The sequence below is a fragment of the Diabrotica virgifera genome, chromosome 3 (genome assembly GCF_917563875.1).
Source record: "Diabrotica virgifera virgifera chromosome 3, PGI_DIABVI_V3a".
In the NCBI taxonomy this organism is placed as follows: domain Eukaryota; kingdom Metazoa; phylum Arthropoda; class Insecta; order Coleoptera; family Chrysomelidae; genus Diabrotica; species Diabrotica virgifera.
In genome coordinates, this window is record NC_065445.1 from 184,301,080 (window position 1) to 184,320,259 (window position 19,180).

Sequence of the window (19,180 nt, forward strand, 5' to 3'; positions counted from 1 at the left end):
AAATTCAATTGTTCGACAAATATGATAGTAAGATAATCCAAAACAATGAGGAAGACGACTTATCTAGAGCCAACGACATCCTCTTGGGTCTGTCAGACTCCCCAGTCAACATACTGAGCTCAGCCAGAATTGGGAAACGCAATAAAAATGGACATCAATCATTACGTCTAACCCTTGAGTCTCCTGAGATTGTTCGTTCAATCTTGAGGAACAAAAGAAGACTCGATAGAAGCTTAAAAGTGTTTATTGAGGCTGACTTAACTAACGAACAACGTGCAGAGGTTAATTCTCTGAAAACAGAACTTAAAGAAAGGCAGCGTAATGGTGAATCAAATCTCATTCTAAAATATGTAAACGGTATACCAAAATTGCTCACAAAAAACATAGAAAATCAACAGAATTAAAAGTTCAAGCCACTTCGTCAATACCTGTTTATTTTCAGAACGTCAGAGGTCTGCGAACAAAACTTAATCTACTCTATGAGAATATATCATATTCACAATATGACATTATAGTGCTAAATGAAACATGGTTGACTAGTGACATTAACAATTCTGAACTACAAATGTTCGACTATAACATCCACCGAAAGGATAGATCTTTAACAACAAGCATTTTTTTCTCGTGGAGGTGGGGTGCTTATAGCTGTCCGTAAAACAATATCTAGCACAGTTTTGTTAGCAAGTAACAGTGTTGAACATTTGTTTGTTAAAATTGAAGTTGGAAGCAATAAGATCATCATTGCTACTGCTTATTTCCCACCACGAAGTGAACCAGAGAAATATTGGGAGTTTACGGAGAATGTGGAGAAACTATCGGATGAAAATCCGGATCACAAGCTTTGTATCCTTGGGGACTTTAACCTTCCTTACTGTAACTGGTCCAAGGATGGAATGTCTTCAGTGGGTACCCCTTTGATAGGAGCTTCACCTCGTGAAGTTGAATCCATACAGATTCTCTCAGCTTCATGTTCATACCATAACCTTTATCAAGTCAACTCCATTAAAAATGCACACAACAATTTGCTGGATCTGATTTTCATGGACGATGGCGAAGCTAAGATATCAACAGTAGAGATAGTCCTACTTCCTTTGGATATTCATCATCCACCTATATCTTTTGAATTTAAGTGTGAATCATGTGTTAACAACCCTGGACTGACTGGTGATGCTTTTTATAGAGATTTCCATGCGATGAACGTCCTAGATGTTACAAGTTTTCTTTCTCAATTTAATTGGGATAATGTGTTTAAAAATAAGTCTCTTGATGACATGATAAGTATTTTTTACGATATTATATACTTAACAATTGATCTTTATGTTCCTGTTAAAAAGTATTCAGCAATGAAATTTCCGGTGTGGTTTTCTCCTGATCTCAAAGTTACAATTATTCAGAAAAAGAAAGTTCACAAAGAATATCTAAGAACTAAATCCCCCACTCTCTTTAATGAGTTTTCTGCATTAAGGGCTCAATGTAAACGCTTAAAGCAACAATGTTATCGTGATTACATTGCATTAACTGAATCATCTCTCGGGGATAATATTAGAAATTTTTGGAAATTTGTTAGTAATAAAAATAGCAAACTTAATATACCATCAGTTGTACACTATAATAATATCACTGGTTCTAGTGGTACAGAAATTGTTAATTTGTTTGCTGAATACTTTTCAAAAACTTATAGTGATAGAGATTGTGATTTGCAGGATAATATTTTAGATTCTGGTGACATCAACTTATCACAATTTATCATATCTCAATTTGTCATTTCTATTTCGTCTACTATATGAAAAACTTTCCATTTTGGATAGCAACAAGGGGCCAGGTCCAGATGGTCTTCCACCTTCTTTTCTTAAACACTTAAGCTTTTTACTTTCGAGACCTCTTTTTCACATTTTTAACCTGTCATTAAAGACCGGGATGTTCCCAGACTACTGGAAAACTAGCTTTATTACCCCAATACTAAAATCTGGAGATAAGTCTCAAGTGAACAATTATCGTCCGATTAGCATTCTGAGTTGTATTCCCAAAGTTTTTGAGAGTCTTGTTTGTGACTATTTGTCAGCAAGTTTAAAATGCTGTTTTATCGACCAGCAATTTGGATTTCTCTCTAGCCGCTCCACTGAACTTAATTTATTGTCATTTACCGACTTCCTTGTGGAATCTCTTGAAGGTGGCTTCCAGGTTCATGCTGTATACACAGACTTTACAAAGGCGTTTGACCAGGTAAATCACAAGATTTTAATCAATAAGTTGAGAGGTCTGGGTATCCAGGGTGAACTTTTAGAATGGTTGTTATCCTACCTATCTGAAAGAATACAAATAGTGCGTGTTCAGGGTTTTCAATCGTTTGAAATTAAGGTACCTTCAGGAGTGCCACAAGGGTCACACCTTGGACCCCTTCTATTCAATATCTATGTTAATGATATTGCCTCCTGTTTCCACTTTGCTTTTTTCCTAATGTTTGCTGACGATTTAAAATTATATTTGAAAATCGAGAATGATGGTGACTGTCAAAAATTACAATCTGACTTGGATCGGTTGAGCTATTGGTGTGATAACAACGGAATGGAACTTAATGTTAAAAAGTGTCACTTAATGGTTTTTGGTCGAAATAGAACTCCTGCAAATCATATCTATACTATTAAGGATTGTCCTTTAGACTCTGTATCTCAGATAAAAGACCGAGGTGTTGTGCTCGATTCCAGTTTATCTTACATCCCCCATATCTCATCTATTGTCTCAAAATCACTTCAACTTTTAGGGTTTATCAAACGTTGTGCAAAAGACTTTCTAAATATCCCATCCATAAAAGTATTGTATTGTTCACTTGTGAGACCTCACCTAGATTACTGTTCATGTGTTTGGTCTCCACACTATAACACCCATATTCTAGCTATTGAGAGAGTTCAGCACAAGTTCTTAAGATTTGTTGCATTTAAACAAAATCAGAGGGTTGATGAAATTAACTATTCTAATATAGAGAAGTCACTCAACATAACCTCTCTCCAAATCCGACGCATGCATAAGGATCTCACAATGTTTTATAATATACTACACTCCAATAATTTTAGTCCTCAACTATTGGAGAAAATTAGCCTCCATGTTCCCAGTAGACAAACGAGGCTAAATCAACCTTTTTACATTAGACCGCATCGCACTAACTACGGACACAACTCCTTCATGTCCAGAACACCTAGATTTGCGAACCAATATTCGGAAGGTTTAGATTGTTACAGTTTTCCAAATAAATTTAAAGCTCAGCTTAAAAACTGTGCGTGATAACTTGATATCCTTGTGTTTTGTACATTTTTTGTTAATGTTTGTTATTTATTTAATGTTCCTAGTTTGTATGATTAAAATTTTTAAATTTACTTTAGGTTAGGTTATAAATCTCCTGTGATTAATGTTTATACTGTATTTTAATTGGGTGATTGCCCGTTGATAAATAAAATAAAAGATGTAATCACCATAAGAATGTTCTGAAGCTGTTTTCTTGTGGCATGTTTGACAATTATATTTTTGATGGGATTAAGCCACAATTGGTTGTAATGATAATTAAATTTTTATATCAACTCAAGGTTAGATTTATATGGAAATCCATCAGTTGATTTTCTCATTTTTCTCCGATTTTGAGAACAATTTCCGGATTGGAAGTCGAAACGTCAAAAACTAACAAAAATGTAATTTAAGTCCTTTTCATGAGCATTTTTCAGTGCGTCACAAATGATAGAAAAAAAGGTAAGTCCGTGATAATACACATTTGTTCTAACATGACATTTTAGTTAAATCTGACAGTTGTCACATTTTATTTGCAATTTGGCATAAAAACAAATCAATTGTGTTTATTGCATTTATAAAATGGTATTTTCTTTGATTTGTATTGTATAGATTATATTCGTAGATATATTATATAATTCGTAAATAATTTTTGTTCGATTATAGCGCCATCTCTCGACAACTAGAATAAATGTTATAACTGTCATCACATACAATTTAGTGCGTTAGAAAGAAATCGAAAACTGTGACGCACTGAAAGATGCTCATGAGAAAAAGAATATCATTCCAACCAAATGTGGCTTAATCCCATTAAAAATATCAATGTCAACATAAAAATGGCTCAATTTTCATTGAAAAGTCCCGAATTTTAGATTTTTTTTTCAGCCTTGTCCCGAATTCGACTGAATTGGTGTTGGTCACACTATGACCAATCTTTTCGGGACACCCTGTATAACAATTATTGATTAAATAATAATATAATAGTCTTATTTTGTCCATAAAAGCTATTCACTTAAATTATAGAAAGAATGATGTAAAAATAGCCAAAACAAATTGGAACTATGTTGCTCAGGGTAGAGATTAATGGAAGGGGTTGGGAGAGGCCTATGTCTAAACATGAACGATAGACGACTAAGAAGAAGAGATCATGTAAGATGATAACACTGCAAAAAATATCCAGTCAGATGATAGATTAACACGTTAAGACCCAGACCACTATAATATGGGTTTTTTGTTAGACCAGAACATTACAACTATTTGCCAGTATATTTTATCCAGATAAAACTACTTTAAAGTCTGACAAACTATCTACGAGTCATTAATATTCAGCTGAGCCGGGTGATATTGTCTCTCAGAGTTGAGAAATTCCATAAACAATTCATCTACCTGTTTTATAAAATTAAATCTTTGTTTATATAATTTCACAACTCGGACAATGGCACCCCGCTCAGCAGAACTGTATTTTGTCAGTCATTAATATTCAAGTCAGCAGGATGCTATTCTTTAAGGTGTGAAATTCTATCAACCAGAGATCAAGGGGTTTTATGGAATAATACCTTGTTTATTTAACCCGGGAGCAGTCGCGCTCTTTTCTGCCACGTAAAGAGGAAAACTGACAGAGCGTGTTGCGACACTATGAGTGAAATAAAAAAATGTAACAGAAAAGGATAAAAACTGAAGACGGAATTCAACCCAACGTGAAAAAGATTAAACGTAAGAATAGATAGAGAAATTTCTGTCAAAATTTGGTATTTATGACCCTTAAAATAACACCAAATGCTAAAATTTATTAGCCTGCGGATAGTGTGGATGTCTTGTCAGCCGAGGGTATGATCAGTGGCGTGGTAATTTTATGGTCAAACTACGTTTTGTTCTAATTTTTATCATTGTGAGAATTAAAAAAAGCCAACTAATACTTTTATCTCCACCACTGAGAGCAGTCAACTTTTTGGTTGCCTGTATTCTTCGGGACATATTCGGGACATTTTATCACAAAGTGTAAATATTACTTATTTTACCGTCTTGTAGGGTATCTGCGTTCTCTTTCTTTTCCACTATTATATAATATTATATCTCTCTTTGCCGACGTTTAAATTAGGACCCACTTGAATCTCGCTTCAACACGCGCCTCGACCTCGTCGTCAGAAGCGGTCGTGCCGTTAGCAAAAATCTAACAATACGAATTTAAAACAAACTTTTATTTACTTATGTTAAAATGTTTGTTTACTTATGTTCTCATCAAAGCCATAAATTCCACAAAAAAAAAAATAAAAAAAATACCTACGCATTCCTACAACTCTTCCTTGAATTTTTCATAAGTTATCACGGAAAAGAATAAAATGTTAGATTTTTTCTAATGGCGCGACTGCTCCCGGGTTAAGTACAAATTTCCATCAATAGCACCCCGTTGACCTGAATGTTAATGACTCTCTTAGTTTGCTTGCACAACTATACCAGTGTGGTACACACACACACACACCCGGGAGTCAATGTGTTAGTTGCTTTGAACATATTACATATATTAGTACCTGACAATAGTTATTTATGTACCAAGTCAGTAAAGTGACTCTTTATCGAACGAGTCTGATATTATGAGCCGAGCGAGCCTAGCGGGCAAGGCGAATAACATACGAGTTTGATAGAGTATTTACTGACGGGGTGCATACAAAATTTTATCGCCAGTCATAAAAAAACATTAACACTTACTTAATTACATCCTTTTAATCAAAAAAGAGTGTGTACTTTGTACGCACAAAATAAGTTATATTTCTATTAGGTATCATGATTTCAATGAAATAAATATATTTTAAACAGTTTTATCATATTTATATAATATATACTAATATATTTAGATAATAATACTAATTTTAGTACTTAGTAAAATAGCAAAAATTAAAAATACTGTTAACAGTTACGTCATTGTTTATGAAGGAAGTTGCTTTTCCCGTGATGAATAGTATAAAATCTAAATAAAATATATTTGCTAACAAATTATCAGTACCTACATATTTATCACCGTCCTATATATAAATCGAATTAACAAAAACACCATTTCATACTATATTTGCATTAATACGAAACTTAAAAGATTTAAGAATTCTTTTACTTTTACACTAAATAAAAATTTCATATGACAGTAATGACAGAAGGCTCTTGCATGATAGCCGATTTCGATGTTTAATCGATAGTTGTTAGGTATCAATATTGAATATGTACCTAATTACTAAATCTGTAAAGTTTTGATTTATGTTTTATAAATATAATTGCAAGATAGTACAGAATTTCATTTTCTGACATAATTTTAATTAGTAACAACTTAAATTTTGTACATTTTTAATAATTAAAGTAAATAAATTTTAAGGTCACTCAAATAAATAATCGATTACAACCATTGACCACTTACATTCAATCTCAGTTAATTTGATTAATCGCGGCAGGTAAAGTAAAATCTTCTTTCAGTACAATAAAATGTTGCTTTACTGCCGCAAATGAGTACAATAATGAATGACTTTAGTGATGGTTGGCGACAAAAAATATTACTTACTTTGGTTTATTAATGCCCTATTAGAAAGTGTGAGGTCTACCGAGAACCAATCTGTAACCAATGGAAAGAAATATTAGGAATATAATACAAAATAACTTAAAACATTAAAATAAAAAGATTGATCAGTTTAAAAAAGCAGCCATGGGTTATAATCACCAAGAATCAGACGGTAATTTTTATCATCAGTTATAGCCAAAATAAGCCTTGTCAAAATCCATGTTGTTCCCAAGTCAATGTGTTAGTTGCTTTGATCATATTATATTAGTATCTGACAAAAAAATATTACTTACTTTGGTTTATTAATGTCCTATTAGAAAGTGTGAGGTTTTCCGAAAACCAATCTGTAACCAATAGAAAGGAATATTAGGAATACAATACAAAATATCTTAAAACATTAAAATAAAAAGATTGATCAGTTTAAAAAAAGCAGCCATGGGTTATAATCACCATGATTCAGACGGTAATTTTTATCATCAAGTTATAGCCAAAGTAAGCCTTGTCAAAATTCATGTTGTTCCCAAGTCAATGTGTTAGTTGCTTTGATCATATTATATTAGTATCTGACAAAAAAATATTACTTACTTTGGTTTATTAATGTCCTATTAGAAAGTGTGAGGTCTTCCGAAAACCAATCTGTAACCAATAGAAAGGAATATTAGGAATACAATACAAAATATCTTAAAACATTAAAATAAAAAGATTGATCAGTTTAAAAAAGCAGCCATGGGTTATAATCACCATGATTCAGACGGTAATTTTTATCATCAAGTTATAGGCAAAATAAGCCTTGTCAAAATTCATGTTGTTCCCATGTGAAAATTATTGGCGGCTCGTGATTTTTACAACACGGGAGGCTATACCTAACTGTAAAATATCTTATGACAAATTTGCACTAGCAAAAAAAATTTAAGGCCCCATTTTTTGACCATTTTTTATTTACTTTTTATAATATCATAATTCATAATTTCATAATATATCATTTTAAAAATAGTTAGTCTAATTGTAAAAGTGTATTACCAAAGTTTGTGTCGTTTATTTGTTAACAATTCTATCACTGTAGATATGCATATCAAAATAAATACAGACTTGAAGTTTTGCAGTGCATGCAGGTTGAAGGTTCACATTTTTTAAGATACTCAACTTAATTTTTTTAATTCTAAAAGCGGCCTATTGCGAATCCAGAAACACATACATTTGGTTCGAGCTTCTTTCATATAAAAATGCCAAGTTTCTTGTAAAAGGTATATATTAAAATACCCTAAATAAGGGTCAAAATACAAAACGTTTTCGGATTAAGGAATCCATCATCAGTGTTTAAAAGCCAAAATTTGCATGCCTGAGCCACCAAAATGTATAGGGTAAAAACCCTTTAAATGTAAATAATAAAGATGTTTTACATATTTATATAAAATTCATCGGATGTAATAGATAAACCTGGATGTTACCCAGGGCAACACAGGACTCTCCCCACGTGGTTGGAACTTTTTTTGGTGAAAACCTCACATATTGGATTTCAATGGCCAACAGTTGGCCATTGAAATCCAATATGTGAGGTTTTCACCAAAAAAAGTTCCAACCACGTGGGGAGAGTCCTGTGTTGCCCTGGGTAACATCCAGGTTTATCTATTACATCCGATGAATTTTATATAAATATGTAAAACATCTTTATTATTTACATTTAAAGGGTTTTTACCCTATACATTTTGGTGGCTCAGGCATGCAAATTTTGGCTTTTAAACACTGATGATGGATTCCTTAATCCGAAAACGTTTTGTATTTTGACCCTTATTTAGGGTATTTTAATATATACCTTTTACAAAAAACTTGGCATTTTTGTGATTTATGGTATACAGCCAGCTACAGGAAGTTTATTTTCCTCGTGGATTTTCTTTCATATGTTGTATAATTTGTGTATATTAATATTATACGACATGACATAAGCTCGAAACATGACTGTGAATGAAAAGTTCTATGGGTATGTTCAGACAACCTCGGAGACTGGATAGATGACTAAGCTGTAGCTGCCTCAATGACAAGCCCCTGGAAGTTAGCTCCTGCTAAATTATAACATTAGTTTCCTGGGACTGTATAAATTTCTTTCTCTATTTTCACCAGTGGCGACTGGTCAGAGGGAGCAAGGGAGGCTTAGTCTCCCCATAAATTTTTTACACATGCTACACTGTTTTGTTTACTTTGCTATTTTGCTTCGCGTTAGTGATATCGGAAAAAGTTATTTGAACAAGTTGTTCCAAATATTATTCTTACCCCACATACCAAATTTTATCTCAAAATTTTCACTTTTAGTTTTTTCATTATTTGTAGTCAGGATGTTAAAATTGGAGCAGAGGCTGCTGGCCGATTAGCTGCCCTTGCTAAATCTCCGGGCAGCGTGTGCGTTAAGCGATAATGCAACACTAAGGAGACCGGGTGTCCTTAAACGCTGCTGGGCTGCGCGGAGCATTAGCAAGTGAGACTGTCCGGCCAGCAGCCTCCGCTCCAATTTTAGGATCCTGACTACAAATAATGAAAAAACTAAAAGTGCGAATTTTGTGATGAAACTTGGTATGTGGGGTTAGAACATTATTTGGAACAACTTGTTCAAATAACTTTTTCCGATATCACTAACACGAAGCAAAATAGCAAAGTAAACAAAACAGTGTAGCAGTGTAGCAAAATTTATGGGGAGGCTAAGCCTCCCTTGCCTCCTCTGACCAGTCGCCACTGGTGAAAATAGATAAAAGAAATTTATACAATCCCAGGAAACTAATGTTATAATTTAGCAGCAGCTAACTTCAAGGGGCTTGTCATTGAGGCAGCTACAGCTTAGTTACCTATCCAGTCTCTGAGGTTGTCTGAACATACCCATAGGGTTTTTCATTCACAGTCATGTTTTGAGCTTCTGTCATATGTCGTATAATCCGTGTATAATATTAATATACACAGATTATACAACATATTATGATAGAAGCTCGAACCAAATGACAATCGATGAAAAGTCCTATTGACTCAACTCACAGTTGAATTGTTGGAGAAATCAGTAAAATATTTTATTAAAGTAATTTCAAAATCACACTTTGTTGCTTCTTTGTAGTACATATAACCAAAGTTCTTATATTATAAAGAAGCTCACCGTATTTTATTTTAACAGTGATCAATCGATAAGTTATGGTTCTAATAAGTAACTTACCTATATTTGAAGTTTAGAATAGTGGGAAAGGTCCCGCAAAGTCAAAAGACCTAAAACAAATTAGCGAATGTCAGAAAGTCAGAACTATATTTTATGTCTAAGCTTAGAATTTACAAAACAGTAGACCAGTGGTCACATATGGAAATGTGGACCCTCTCAACTACTGATGAAAATCAACAGAATATTTGAGTGCAAAATACTAAGGAAGATATTTTGACCAACACATTGCAGCGATGGTTCGTGGAGAATTAAAATGAACCACGAACTGGATGAACTAATGCAGAGCACAGAAATTGTTAGATTTGTAAAGACTAAACTGGCTTGGTCACTTAAAAAAATGCCAGATAATCGAGCGGTGAAAGTAATCCAGAGATGGAAGCCCCAAGGATATATTTATTTATTTATTTATTTTACGGGCAAGCCCAATTCTACAAAAATACATAGTGTACAGAAAAAAAACAATAACATAATATAATATAAAAAACAGACATACAGAAATACAAATATAATATTAGAAGTAAATATGTACTATGAAATAATATCATAAAACCAAGTTAACAAATTACAAAACCAAGTTAACAAATTACAGACGCTTCAATCAAATATTGATCCCATCTAAATTTCTTTTAAAACGACTGATGGAGTTGTCGAACAGTTGTAAATTGCAAAGGGAGTTTGCTAAATTCAAGACTCTGGGTACGAATGAAAAAAGTGAATAATTAAACCTGTGGAATGGTACATAAAATGTTCGCACTTGTCTAGTGGTGCGAGGTGGTACAAACAGTGCGATCTTATTAAGTAGTTGAGAACAACTGCATATACCATTTAAGATCTTGAATAATAGCAAAAGGTCCCTTTGTTTTCTCCTGCTTGCAAGAGAAGGGACCTGCAGTTGATGCTGCCATACAGCGTAATCTTGATAGGTATGAAGCTTAAAAGCAATGTAACGGAAGAAACTATTTTGGACTTGTTCAAGTTTCCTAATGTAGACCAAATAGTGTGGGGACCACACTGAAGAACAATACTCAAGGTGAGACCTGACCAAAGAGAAGTAAAGAACTCTAATACTGGATATGTTTGTAAAATCACGAGTTGTTCTTTTTACAAAACCCAGCATTTTCATAGATGTTTGAATGACATTGATGATGTGAGTATTGAAACAAAGAGAGTTTTCCAGTGTAATCCCCAAGTCCTTGATTCTATTAACAGTGTTGAGCAATTGGCCATCAATGTAATAGTTTGATAATATTGGGTGGTGAGTACGGTTAAAGTTAATTACATGACATTTGATTGAATTAAGGTTCATACCGTTAAGTGAACACCATGCAGAGAGGTTATTCAGTTCTGATTGCAATATGGCAGCATCATAATGATTTTTTATAACTTTAAAGCACTTCAAGTCATCAGCAAATAGCAAGGCGTTACAATCGTGAAAACAGTTGGTAATATCATTAATAAATATATTAAAGAGTAATGGACCCAAATGGGACCCCTGTGGTACACCTGACTTAACTGGAAAGGTTTGTGAGTAAAAGTGGTTTACTCGAACTTGTTGAAATCTTTCGGTTAAATAACTCTGTAACCACTGCAACAAAGGTCCACTTATGCCATAGGAGCTAAGCTTTTGAATCAGGAGTTCATGATTTACTCTGTCAAAGGCCTTGGAAAAGTCAGTATAAATTGAATCAACTTGAAGTCCCTCCTCCAAGGCTTCAGACAGAAAATCAACATAGGTCAACAAACTCAGTTCAGCAGACTTACCTGTAGTAAAACCAAATTGCTGAGAGTTTAGGATCCCGGAGCTATCGAAGGTGAGGAAATCAGTTATAATACTCTCAAACACCTTTGGTATAACACTAAGAATAGATATAGGGCGGTAATTACTAATATTAGATTTATTACCAGATTTATATATTGGTGTGACATAAGAAAGTTTCCAAAAGTCTGGAAACTGACCTACATCCAAAGATTTCTTAAATATATGAAACAAAGGTCGCGATAGTACAAAACTGAATTCCTTAAGAAAATTAGGTGGTATACCATCAGGCCCAGGACCCTTGTTGACACTTAATGATGAAAGCTTTTCGTAAATTTTGGAAATCTGGATACGATATGATGAGATATTGAGTTGAGACTGAATATGGTCAACATTGAATTTTAAAGTAATATCACTATAAACTGATGAAAAGTGATCTGCAAATAAGTTGGCAATATCATTGCCACATGAAGCTACAGAGTCATTCAGGGTCATTGAGTCAGGTATACAATTGTTTTCACGCTTGCTACCTACAAATTTCCAAAAATGCCTTGCGTTATTTTGTATAGAAAATTCGGTGAAACGTATGTAATTGTCATAACAGCATTTAGATAGATTTTTACAATTTGTTCTCAGATGACAAAAATCAGCATAGCTTTCAGGAGTCTTTAAGGTTTTATAAATTTTATGAGCTTTTATTTTTTCCTTTAACCATTGCTTAAGCTCAGAAGAATACCAACAAGGAAATTTCTTAGTACTAAAATATTTAACTGGAGTGAAATGTTCAATGAGAGAGTAAATAATGTCATAAAACATAGCGATCATGTCGGAAAGATCTCTACCACGAAACAGGTTATCCCATTCTATATATTCTAGACATTGGTGAATTGCTGGAAAGTTTGCATTACGGAAATCATAATAATATTCGTTACCAGAAATTGACCTATCAAAAACATTAAGCTGCAATGATGTTAACAGAGGAGGATGATGAGAGTCAGGTGAAACCAGAGCATCGTCAGCTTCAGAAATGACAAGCTCTTCTGGGGCCAGGATAAGATCCAGAATAACACCCCTGCTATTAAATATAAAGTTACATTGAAAAAGATTATGATAAGCACACATATTTGAAACAACCTCAATGGCATCAACTACAGCTAGAGGTGATGAAGTTTGTGAGGTTGCAGAAGAGCAATAATCTTCAACTCTCCACCTAGCTGAGGGGAGATTATAGTCATCAAATAAGTGAAATTTCAGGGATGAAAACTGTTCACTTAGAAGCATCAGTTGGTCAGCATGAACTTGATAGGTGTAGGCTGGAGATTGAGGTGGAATGTATAGAGCTCCCAGAATAAGTTTGCCGTGGAACCGTACAAATAGCTGTTCAATAGAAGGATCAGATTGGATTCGTAATGATGAATATTTCTTTAAAATAGCTATTAATACTCCACCCCCTCTAAGAGATGAACTAGAGGCAGGTGTACGATCCTGTCTATAGATATTGTAATTGACAAGACCAATTTCAGCATCAGCAATGTCACTATTGAGCCAAGTTTCTGTAAGAATGATAATATCATAGGTACAATTAAAAACATTGAGGCTTAATTCAGTAAGTTTTGTTCTGAGACCCCGGACATTTTGGTAATATACTGTAAACTTGCCCAAGTCAGTAGAGTTTAAAGGTTTTTTTGAATGATTTTAGGTATGTTATTGAAATACTTAATCGTGAGATTAACCTCTCCAGCATTTTGTCTCTCTGAAAGCTCGGACCTAAGACTATCTAAAAGCTTTCTTTGGTTAGGGGTTTGATCTAAAATAAAATATATCTTTTTTTCACGACTAACTGTTTGTTTGTTTTTAATAACATGAAGAGCATCACTTGCTGAAGAAAAAATTACTTTAATGGGACGATGTCCATTCTTGTTCACATTTCCAAAGCGTAAGATTTTGACTTCATTTGTGTTGATGGAGGCATGGGCCTTTGATAAAATAGATTTTACTTGAGAAGCATCTTCAGAAGTGTTACTTAATTCAGGAAGATTAAAAATGAGGATGTTTTTAGATCTTTTTTCCCGTTCATGAAGCTCGTTTACCACATCATCAACAGAAAATGAATTAGCACCTTTTTCAGCCTTAAGTTTTAACATGTCCTGTTTCAAAGCACTAAGTTCATTTTTAAAATTGTCAATTTCCCTAATAAGTTTGGGTACACTTTTAAAAGATAAACGACAATCAGCACAAAAATACATTAAGGTTCTTTTTTGGATAACAACAGCGCGTAGTTCAGAGGCGCATAAACCAGTACAGTGTTCAGACTGGTGCACAGTAACATGGCAGCTATCACATGCGACAAACTTGTCAAGAAGATCATCATTACAACTGGAACATTTGCTAACCATTTTAAAGTTGAATTGGAGATATTAAGTTCACTAATGAAGCAAAATCAAATTAACACCTGGCCTATAATGAGTAAAGGTTCTGCTTGCTTAAATTAAATCCATATACAAGCCAAACTCATTAACTGGCCTATCTTCAAATTACCTTATCAGAACTAGTTTTTTGTAGAATTAAAATTTTTAGTATTTTATTTTTAGCAGTATATTGCAAATTACACAAATACCTCAAAAATAGGACAAAAACAGATACAGCCACTGTATAACTCACAACTTTGTCCACAAAATGATATTATTTTCAAAATAAAAGACTCACTTTAAACTATGAAATTCAAAGAATTTTTAGGAGCAGATGTTTTGTGTCTGTTGTTGACAATTAGTTTTTTGTGACTAAATATAGAACAAGAGAAAGGCCCCATAAAAGATGGATAGACGACAAGGGGGATCTTAAAACCATGAACATCAAGCAGTGGCAAAGGAAAGTATCGGCAGGGCAGAGTGGAAGAACATTGTTAAGCAGGCCAAGACACACAGGGTTGTAGCGCCATTAGAAGAAGAGAACTGTATTTCCACAAAAAGAATTTTTAGGATCGTGAATTTTAATCAGTTACAAAAAATTGCAACCATACTATAATCAGCTACATCTGACGGTAATTTTTATCATCATAGCAAAGCAATTACATATATGTATCAGTAATGACCAAAAATCAAACATTACAAGACAACACATACAGTATGTAAATCGTTCAGCTGGACATATGGAACATACATTGTATAATATATTTAGATACATAAATATATACATTGTATTATATTTAGATACTTGTGGCAACAGCTCTCTCGGTGACAATATAGTTCTTAGCATTAAGGGACATTAACCTCAAAATTGACAACTCATTTTGACTGATACAAATAAACGTCAAAATATGACAATGCAGTAGCTAAATATTTTTGGCCAAGGGAATGAGAAAACTGTTTTGAAATTAGTTTTTAAATAAAAAATATTTTAAAAATGAAAGTAAAATTATTAACTCATTAATCGTAAACTTCGTTTTTGATTTATTTATGGACAGCCTTGATTCAAAAGTCACTCATTCTATTCACTCTAACAGCTCTATTGTACCAAAAACTCGTACTAGAACAGAAGCTTCAACTAACACAGGTTAGCGCAGTTACAACAATTCTCTCAATGTATATTCCCTATGTCCAGCTGAACAATTTACGTACTGTATATTATTCACTGTGGAGGAATAAGATGCATGTGCCAGTAAGAAAATTAGTATATAAACATATTTTAGACTCTTATATTAAAAAACAAACAGTAATATTATGAAGAAATGCATCAATGATTTTTGTGAATACTGACTTACAATGACATTAGACCTCCATATAAAGTTTATTAACACTTTCAAGTCCACCAAATGGCTCCCGTGTTCACACTGTTATCAATCAGGTGGCACCGACATGCCTACCATGTTTACATTTCAACAATTTTCCAATGACCGTATACTTCGTCTAATTTACTAACCATTGCATGTCATCCGCGTCATAGCCTGTGACGTCGCATGATGCCAACACGAAATATTTAGGCGGTAGGTGTGTTCTTTTTTAGAATCACTTTGTCGAGTATACTGGAATTACAGCCACTTGACATATTTTATTATATACGCGTAGGAATAATATTTGAAGATTTCTATTAATGTTAACCTAAAGAAATACACAATATGTTTCATTTAATTTGTATAAATGGATTATAAAGCGTTTTTATGAAGCACATTTGCTCGGAACGCTCTGTAACTGTAATCAAACGAAGGTGACATTTTAGAATAAATTGTAACATTTATTTGACAGTTGTGGTGACGACACTTCATATTTGTTTATATTCTGTACTATAAGTATCTGTTTTATTATATTTACTGTTTTTATTATTTACTTTACTATAAAAAGATCCTTCACTATAAAAATATAAATTTCACCAAATTTTATCACGACTTGGAATAATCAAGGTACCTGACAACTTTTTTAGTTGTTATTGTAGATACAAAGAAACCTACCGGCTTCATGCCAAGAGTTCGGAGCCGTTTTTTAAATTATTAACAATGCAAAGTTTTTACTTATTTACATTGAATATTAATTTGTTTTGTTGTGTAATGCACGTTTACAATAATTAAGTGATCTACTTGATTTAAAATGGATTCGGGATTTTTTTATACTTTGGCAACTATGTCAACTTAGATATCTGGCGTAGATAATGACATGCAACAGTAAGTAAATGAGACGGACTGTATATAAGTGGCACATTAGACAAATATCTGTTATTGGCCCGGAGCTGAAAGTGTTAAAAAATATTTGAATAGATTTTTTTATCCTCTATAAACAAAAGTGAAAGATGTCTCTAGCCAAGTAGCAAAGCTTAAATTTAAGTTCGCCGGACACACCCTATGGCAGAAGGATGAAAGATGGACTAAGCAAGATGATTGTACAATGGAAACCGTGGAACCACAAACGAAAAAGGGGAAGGCCACAGATGCGATGGTCAGATGATCTGAAGAAACACACTGGGTCAAAATGGATGCACATTGCCCAAGATAGAGAGGCATGGAAGAAGGAAGAGGAGGCATATATCCAAGGATGGATGTTTAGGGCTGATTAGATAGACAGATGAACATAATAAGTATTCTGCGAAATAAATTTAAGATATTTATGTGGTACTTACCATTATTTTATTATCTGCATAACCCAATTTCACTTGATTTTTATTCATCAGAATGTTCCTGAAAATAAAAGAGTTTTTGAATAAAACACATTATTTAATAAACACTAAATGATTAACGAAGATGTGAATCAGATATATGTATCAACACAGACATTCAGTCATATGCTTGTCAAATAATAAATCATCATAGATGTTTTTTTATAACATAGATATAAAATATCGAAAGACCAAACAACAACAAGGAATACTAAGCTCATGTTGGGTTTTTATTTCCCCATTGCTACATACCCAGCTGAAACAAAAGCGGGTGTACAGAAGAATTCTGTATGTGTGCTGGATAGAACCAACATGTCAATTCTAGATGAGCTTTTCATATTATTATAAAAGGTAGGCTATTAAAAAATAAGTAAACTGAGGATACCTAAATTACTTTAGCCATATAGCAAGAAGAATAGGGACTATGGAACTACTGATAGTAGAAGAAAGATAGAAGGCTGTATACCTGACTGAGAGGAAGATCTTCTCATAATGGGCAGACCAAATGAAGACTCTGGTGGGAAAACCCCTACATGAAGCATCCACCTGACACAGGATCACAGCCACCTAACAATATTAACACCTTGGCTGCGTTATAGGACAAATAGACTAACAAATAGATAAATAGATTAACGGTTAGCTGCTTCAACTTTCTGGTAACGCAAAGTGGCGAATGGGGGATATATGCTTCATAACGCACTCAATGTAAATTTATAAACATCTCGAAACATAGCGAAGCTGCTAACAAGCGTCACCACATCCCAACAAGGGTTCAAGGAATGAGATGTTTTTTGAGTAATATTTAAAACATTTGGATGTGTGCCATAATTAATACTCTGGATCAAGATTATGAGGTGAACTTTCTGTTAAATCACAACAGGCAAACATGCTCTAGTATAACAATGATGTATATGTTCATTTCATCAATAATAATAATCTGTTAATTTATCTGTTATCCCGTATTTTAAATAAATAAATAAAAAATAAATACCGTAATTTCGGGTGACTTTGGCCCGCCAGGGTGACTTTGGCTCATTTTGGGAAAAATATATTTTAGCAACTATGGCAATTGTACAATAAATTATCAAGTAAATTTCATTATACCGCACCATCAGTACGATATGAACTGTTTGAAAATTTTAATAAATTATGCTAATATTTGTTATGTTACGAAAAAAACGAATTTCTAAAATTTGGTCATTCCACATAAGATTTTTTGACTGCAAAAATTGGTTGGCAACCAATAATACTTCCAAGAGTAAGATTAATTGTGTAGTGGCATATTGAAAATATGTGAATTCTTAACCTCCGTGCATCGTTATTTCAGTCTAAACATAGACAGTAAGACGGTCGGATATTATTTTGCAAGGTGCTACAAAATTTAACGGTTTTCGGGTGACTTTGTCCCAGTTTGTTGATTGTTGGATTTTGGTCATTGGTTGCTTCTATATTAAATTAAAGTAAGTAAATGCTGATTTTAAATTTGCTTTTAGCCTTGTAACAACTGCAGGGTTTATTAACTTGCAGATACTTCGTCTAATTCTTCATTTAGTGAGAGCTATAGGGATAATGAAGATCTACATAAGCTGACTACTTTGACAGCTTTCCAGTAAAATTCGATGGATTTGTAAGAGGTAGTAATAACTGTTACGGTTAGGTGCAAGTAATGGTACTGGGTGAAAGAAGTTTATGGCAATGGCCCGAAGTCCCCGTAAGAAAATCCTACCACTTGGCTTATGTTGATTTCACTGAGCCATTGGAACTTGTAGATAACCGATATTTCTTTCCAGATTTAAAAAAAAAAGCTTGTAAATCGTTTTATTGTTCATTTTTTGTTAAGAAATGATGTTTTTTGTTAACCTAGGGTCCTATGTAAAGTTTCATGTTAGTTTTAGTTTTTCTTTGTTTGAAATTTAAATAAATTTTTTTCACCTAACAAAATGTTTGTTTCTGATTCATCTGGTAGGGTCACTTTAGCCCGAACAATAATAATCACAGAGAATAAATATAAAGTGTAGCTTGAGACAAAGTCACCCGACACTAGCGGGTGACTTTGCACACCACATTTTTATTTTTTTTTATAATACAGGAAGCGCTTTTTTGTGTTTTCGTGTAATTTTTCCAAAAGAGTAGTTATAGACTCAAATACACATAAATAAAGAAACATACTTTTATGTATTCAAAAAACTGAAATCTACATTTAAACTTCGAAAGTGAGTCAAAGTCACCCGAAATTACGGTAATCAAAAATTTAATGCTTTACAAGATTATTAGT

At 33.4% G+C, this 19,180-nt stretch overlaps 1 long non-coding RNA gene across 1 annotated transcript; it reads left to right on the top strand.

Moving 5' to 3' along the window:
* The first annotated feature begins 17,902 nt into the window (after positions 1 to 17,902).
* LOC126881458 (uncharacterized) lies at positions 17,903 to 18,846 on the top strand. Its single transcript, XR_007696861.1, has 2 exons — positions 17,903 to 18,365; positions 18,433 to 18,846. It is a non-coding gene; the product is annotated as an uncharacterized LOC126881458 (long non-coding RNA).
* Positions 18,847 to 19,180: the final 334 nt, after the last annotated feature.